The sequence below is a fragment of the Ovis aries genome, chromosome 16 (assembly GCF_016772045.2).
Source record: "Ovis aries strain OAR_USU_Benz2616 breed Rambouillet chromosome 16, ARS-UI_Ramb_v3.0, whole genome shotgun sequence".
NCBI classification, from domain to species: Eukaryota; Metazoa; Chordata; class Mammalia; order Artiodactyla; family Bovidae; genus Ovis; species Ovis aries.
The window spans coordinates 33,845,277-33,852,886 of record NC_056069.1 but is presented as its reverse complement, the minus strand read 5'-3'; positions in this window follow the sequence as shown (position 1 = coordinate 33,852,886).

Genomic DNA, 7,610 nt, shown 5'->3' with positions numbered 1-7,610 from the left:
AGAGATACGGATTGGATGTCCTCATCAAACAAATGGCATAGTAGGGCAGGGAATTTGGGTGCGATCTCTCCAAGTTGTGGAGTTAAGGGACCCAAGGACAGGACATTTACTTAGAAAACATGAATACTTAAGAAGATCCAGAAGCAATATGAGCCTATGAAAGGAATAGGGAAAAAATAGTCATAAAGTTAGACTTCTCCAGGAAATTACAGTGATTAAAATTTGTTTGTGGATAATTGTCCCCCTGTTTATCTAGGGTAGATAATTCCCAATTCCTGGTTTGAAATATTTTTAGGTTAAAATGTTTGCAACCCCCTCATGATGATGAATTTTAACCTTCAATCACCTGTGTTGAAATAGGCCCAGAGCTGTTTTCTAGAGAAAATTTTAGCACTGTTCACAAGGACCCCCTCGGTCTATCTCTAGGTAACTGTGCTTGCTTAGTCCTGGATGGGTTCCTTACTTTTAATAAGAAGCTGTCAACCCTGCCCACCCCTCAGTTGATTTACTGAGTATCAGGCATGTGGATCTGTCCATGATCAGTAGCACAAAGAATAGTCATTCACCAAAACAATGTAACTCCAAACTCTTTGCTGCCCTGTTCTTATCAGTTAAGGGAAATAATGGCCTTGGATCATTGCACGAAGAGTAGGCTGATCATCTAAACTGTGCCCTTGCATCAGCCGAGACTATCAGAGAGAGAAATCACGGACTATTTCTGGTCACTGTTAAGATTTGTTTTTACTAAGTTTGGTAATAAAAGGGGTTGATGACATGTGGATGCCTTGAATAGGCTAATAATTGGGCTATTTGTACTAGTAATTTGGTCTCCTTCAAAACAGTATTCTTGAAAAATTGATTCAGAATTTAAGTGGAAAGGCAGAGAAAGAGGACAGCTGGATATCCCAGGAAACAAGGACCCTGTGGTTACCAGACCCTAACTTTTTAGGCAGCAGTTCACAGGCCAGCTAAGCATGCATTTAGTGGGGTGGGTAGGATGTGTCATTTGCTTATAGCAGTATGGACTCATGAATATTTATTTTTTATACACCAAGTTATAATCTGATACACCTTCATTTCATTGTTCAGATTGTTCCAGCTTTGGTCATTGGGTGCCCTTTCAGTTGGCTCCTGTATCCCTTTGATATGCCTCCATCAATGTAGTTTTTATTCTTTTTTTGTCACTTTCTGACACTACAAGCTGCTCAACTTGTCCTGTCCTGGTCCTAGGATCAGTCATTTCTCAAAGGTGTCCTTGTTACTTTTATTGGAGAGTGATATTAGAAACCAAAATTTGCTGTTTGGAATATAATTGTTTCTAGAGTTTGGGTAAATTCCGGGAGTAGGTGATGGACAGGGAGGCCTGGCGTGCTACAGTCCATGGGGTAGCAGAGTCGGACACGACTGAGTGACTGAACAGAACTGAGACTCTCTCAGCTGACAGAGCAAAGAAATATGTGTGTATTTTAACTAATAAATATACCAATATCTCTGTTTCTCTGGGTAGAATCATCCCTATCTATATTAAGCTAAACATGACTTCATACTGATCCATACAAACAACTCTTAATTGGTTGCTGCCTAGATTATTCTAGCCTTTCCCTTTGCTTATCTGTAAACTCCTGCTCCAACACTAAGAAACTTAGCTTTCATTTTCTAATATCCATTTACCTAATTGCTCAGTTTGAGTTTACATTTATGGAAGTATCAGAATTATTAATCTTACCCCTGTGGATAACAATTTTATCTATTTGAATCCAGTGCTTATATGCAGTTCCTTTTGTCTTTAGTTTTATAGGCTTCACTCATTTTCAAGTCTTAGTCCCTGGAGCACCAGGGAAGTCCCTTCCAGATGGTAATTTTGACCTTTACCATTTCCTTAGATAATCACCTATTTCTCTACCCTCTTCAGTGAGGTGATTTCATATGTGTATAATACACATAGATTATGTTGTCACAATCTGCAGTCCATCCTCAGGTCCCCCTATTAATTGCCTCCTATTCACCCTGTTGGTGAGAAAGGAGTTCCCTCCCTAGGCTATAGGAGTAGGCAAGCAGCTCCTGACACAGGACAGATGATATCAACATCAGTCTGTGGTCACATATACTTGTAGCCATGGACACCACAATACCACTCAGGGCCACAGGGAAGTCACACTCAAGAAGAGAAGAAACAACCAGAGGCTATGGAAGGCAGATTTGTAGTACCAAGAGGGCATGGTGCCCCCGGTTCCTGTGAAGAATATGATTATTTGATTTGGATATTAAGAATATGGTTGAATAGTTCCACAAGTTGGCAGGGAACTGAAACCTACTTCTCAGGGACTAGCACTGACTGTGCCTGGTCCCTTCAATAAGGATAGCTAGAGATTTAGCTAGAGGAACTAATTTATGGGAAGACTGAGGAGAAGGACATACAGTTAAGCCATTCTAGGCCCTCCCAGTTTTACCAGGTAATAAACATAACTATTAAGGCAACACATAATATTGAGCCTTAATATTAGGCCATATACTGCAACTTCCCAAATAAATTTACATACATTAAGATTCACTCTGGGACTTTCCGGGTGGTCCAGTGGTTAAGAAAATCTGCCTGCCAAGGCAGGAGACACAGGTTCCATCCTTGAACTGGGAAGAGCTCACATGCTGCAGGGCAACTAAGCCCATGTGCCACAACTATTGAGCCCGTGCTCCAGAGCCCGGGAGCTGCAGCTACTGAAGCCCGTGTGCCCTACAGCCTGTGTTCTGCAACAGAAGCCACCATAAGCAGCAGCTCACGCACTGCAGAGTGGCCCCTGCTCTCCACAACTAGAGAAAGCCTGTGCAGCAGCGAAGACCTTGCACAGCCGAAAAAGTAAGAGTCTGCCTGCCAATGCAGGGGACACGGGTTTGATCCCTGCTCCGGGAAGAACCCACATGCAGCAGGACAACTAAGCCTGCACACCCTAGAGCCCATGCTCTGCAACGAGAGAAGCGCCAGAATGAGAAGCCTGTGCATCTCAGTGAAGAGTAGCCCTGCTTTCTGCAGCTGGAGAAAGTTGTGAGCAAGGAAGACCAGTGAAGTCCATAAAATGTTTTTAAAAAAAGGTTCACTCTGTGCTATAAATTTTTGTGGGTTTTAACAGTGTCATGTGTCCACTTTTTTGTGTGTCCACTATTACCATATCATACAGTTTCAGTACCCTAAAAATTGTCCTGTTGCTTCACATATTCAACCATCCTTTTTCCTGTCTCTACAATTTCGTGTTTCAGAATATCATATAATTGGACTCAGAGCATGTAGTATTTTCAAACTGGCTCTTTCCCTTAGCAATTTCCACTAAAGTTCATCTGTATCTTTTCTGTCACCCTTAAATGCTTTTGAAACAGGGAAATATAAACTATTTTTAAAATGTAAAGTATATTGGTCTCCATCTTAAAATATTTTTCTTCAAATATTTTGAGATACTTTTAAAATACTTAATTTGGCTGCATCAAGGTCTTAGTTGTGACACACGTGATCTTTCTTTGCAGCCCTTGGATTTCTCTCTAGTTGTGTCCCGGGGGCCTAGTTGCTTCAAGGCATGTGGGATCTTAGTTCCCAGACCAGGAATCAGTCCTTCGTCCCCTGCATTGGAAGGCAGATTCTTAACCACTGGACCACCAGGGAGGTCCCCAAATATTTTGAGATAGTTTACACTTTCTAAAAGAATCTTAATATGGTAGAGATTTACTAAGTTACATTAAATGTATTGAGGATATAAAGAACTGAGCTGTTATATGCTTTGGTGGATTCTTTAATAACTAATGAATTACATAAGTTAAAGACCTGATTACTTTTTAGTTAAGGAATATTATTTCTTACATGATTATTATGTGAAATTACTAATTCTCATATTATTTATTTCTCATATAAAATGAAATACAATTAAATTCAAGTACATCATGAACTGTATAGTGTTTAATTTAAAAAATTAAGTTGATTTTATTTGGGATTGGGAGTTTTTTATATTAGGAATTTGTTCTAACTCTGTAACCCCATGGACTGTAGTCTGCCAGGCTCCGCTGTCCATGCAGTTCTCCAGACAAGAATACTGAGTGGGTAGCCATTCCTTTCTCAGGGAATCTTCCTGAACCAGGGATGGAACCCAGGTCTCCTGCATTGCAGATTCTTTACCGTCTGAGCCATCAGAGAAGCCCTAACTCTAGTATATTTTGTTTTTATTGAAATGCTTCTAGATTACTTGACTCTGAAGTTTTAATATGGAGAATGCTCTAAGTGACTTATTGGATTATGTACATTATGGTTGACTTTTACAAAAGGCCTTCCAGAAGCTTTCCCTTCAGGCAGCTTCAAAACATTGTTAGGCAAGGCACATCCTCAGAAATGATTTCCTGAGTCATGCCTCTGGTGGCTTCCCATCAAGTCCCAGAAACAAGACATTTCAATATCCAGTGAACTATGCTGCACCTTCTCCAACATCTGGCTCTCAACTCCGGGGGTTGAGGAGGCCTCTTCCTTGGGTGCTTTATCTCAGCTCTAGGGGAAGTGACTGCTGCTGCTTTCTGCTCTTCCTATAGAGTTCACTTTAGTTTTTCCTTACCAGTCCCTTATTACCTTAATCCCTTAATCTTTTTCTGTTCAAGTCTACTATCTGACTTCTGTCTCCTCATTGACCCATCACTGATATACCAGCTATTTTAATTGGATGCTTGTATTTAATTCACTATGGGTTATTTCTGGTATTTATACATAATTATCATGTTTTGAGCAGTAGCTGGTTTTTATTTTGCAAATACTAAATTCCTGTCTATGCTTGCATCTACAACTAAATTTTATAATTGATCTAAATGCCAAGTAATTGAAAAATACCAGAAGGCACAGTGTGATAAAATCTGCCTAGAGTTCACCTATGCAGGTTTGAAGAGCTGTCTCTGAAGAATATGAACTTTACTCAAAATTTAATACTGTTCAAAATTTTAAACTATTGAGAATTTTACTCCATAGTATATTCTCATAAGACTTCCTTGGGAGAAGAGGAGGAATCAGATAAGGGCAGATTTGCTCTAAGATGACCAGAAAATGGCTTGCTATTATCTTTAAAGAGAATCCAGAGCTAGTCATGTATGTGAGTGCTATCTTAGATCTCTGTACTATATGAGGTATGATTAGCACTGTTTCCACGTCTAGGCTATAGATGAATTAGGGTTCTATTTAATAAAGACAAATTTCCACAGAAGGAACCTTACATTGTAGCGCATTCTAACACTCGCTGTTGTCAGAATCCTTATTAGCAAAGAAATATATATATATCTACAATAAATCTGTGCCTTAGTTTGTTCCTCTCTAAAATAAGGAAATTTAATTACACCATCTCAAGCCTCCTGCAACTCTAAACGCAGAGCACCATGCTGTGCTCCCTCAGAGGCATCTTTTCCCAGAGGCTTCTCTCCAGAGTCATCCCTAATTGGACAGTACTTCCTTCTGAGGCTTCCTGCTTCTGTCTCTCCTGCCCTGGGGAGCTACTTCTTTGAGGGCTGCTCCCCTGCAACACAGGGACCATGAACAGTTTCTGCTCTCTGCCCTTTCCACTCTGAGCTGGATGAACCATTTACTGACAAGCCTTCCCTCCTCCCATTTGCCCAAGACGGTGATGTTTCTGAAACAGTACCATTTGTCACCTGGTATCCATTTGCTTCCTCCTTGGTCACCTCTTCCACCTGCTCTAACTTACAGGGAAAAGATCTTTCCCCTAAAGGACTTAATTATCTCCACATAATAACTATAGAGTTCAGATCATTTTAAACATTTTCTGAGAGCAAATCACACACCTTGTACATGTGCTAGATAGATGTCTTTTCCAGAACTATACAAATTTAGCATTTAAGATTAGGGCTGTGAATACCCTGGCAGTCCAATGGTTAGGGCTCTCAGTGGGCTGGAAAGTGTCAAATCAGACAGAGAAGATGCTTGCTCCTTGGAAGGAAAGCTACAACAAACCTAGACAGCACATTAAAAAGCAAACACATCAGTTTGCTAACAAAGGTCTGCATAGTCAAAAGCTATGCCTCTTCCCTCATAGCTTAGTCAGTAGAGAATCTGCCTGCAGTGCAAGAGACTCAGGTCCAAACCCTTGGTTGGGAAGATCCCCTGGAGAAGGAACTGGCAACCCACTCTAGTATTCTTGCCTGGAGAATCCCATGGACCAGAGGAGCCTCACAGGTTGTAGTCTACAGGGTTGTAAGAGTCGGACGTGACTTAGCAACTGCACCACCACCATGTACAGATGTGAGCTAGACCATAAAGAAGGCTGAGCACTGAAGAACTGATGCTTTTGAATTGTGGTGCTGGAAGACTCCTGGACTTTAGACTGCAAGATCAAATCCTAAAGGAAATCAACCCTGTATATTCATTGGCAGGGCTGATGCTGAAGCTCTAAATACTCTGGCCACCTGATGCTAAGAGCCAACTCACTGGTAAAGACCCTGATGATGGTCAAGATTGAGGGCAGAAGGGGATGACAGAGGATGAGACGATTGGATGACATCATCCACTCAATGGGCATGAATTTAAGCAAACTCTGGGAGATGGTTAAGGACAGGGAAGCCTGGTGTGCTGCAATCCATAGGGCAAAGTTGTATAGGACTTAGTAACTCAACAGACATACTCAGTGGGTAAAGAATCTGCCTACAATGCAGGAGTCACAGGTAACCTAGGTTCGATCCCTGGGTTGGGAAGATGCCCTAGAGTAGGAAACCCACTTCAGTATTCTAGCCTGGAGAATCCCATGGACAGAGGAACCTGGAGGGTTACAGTCCAATGTGTTGCAAAGAGTCAGACACAATGGAGTAACTAAGCATGGAGGCAGACACACACACACACACACACACACACAGTATTTATCCAAGAACCAGGTCACAGCTTTTTAAAATTGTAGTTGGAGGAGGAAATGGCAATCCACTCTGGTATTCTTGCCTGGAATATCCATGGACAGAAGAGCCTGGTGGGTACAGTCCTTGGGATCTCAGAGTCAAACACGACTGAGCGACCAACACTATAGCTGTCCTACAATGTTAATTTCTGCTGTATAGCAAAGTGGTTCAGTTATACATATGTACCTTCTATATTCTTTTCCATTACAGTTTACTAGAGAATATTGAATACAGGTCCCCATCCTATACAGTAGGACCTTATTGTTTATCCATTCTCCCTCTCTCCTGAGTGGCTCACATCTGGTCACAGCTTTTAGAATCCTCAGCCAAATCAAAGATACAAAGAAGTCTAAGGAAAAAATTTTGTAAAGAAATTTCAGTCGTAAGTATTCAATACAACCTTCTTAGAATAGTTTTACTACTTTCTAGTTCTAAACCTCAGAGAAGGCAATGGCACCCCCCTCCAGTACTCTTGCCTGGAAAATCCCATGGACGGAGGAGCCTGGTGGGCTACAGTCCATGGGATTGCTAAGAGTTGGTCACGACTGGGCGACTTCACTTTCATGCATTGGAGAAGGAAATGGCAACCCATTCCAGTGTTCTTGCCTGGTGAACCCCAGGGACAGGGGAGCCTGGAGGGGCTGCCATCTGTGGGGTCGCACAGAGTCGGACACAACTGAAGTGACTTAGCAGCAGTA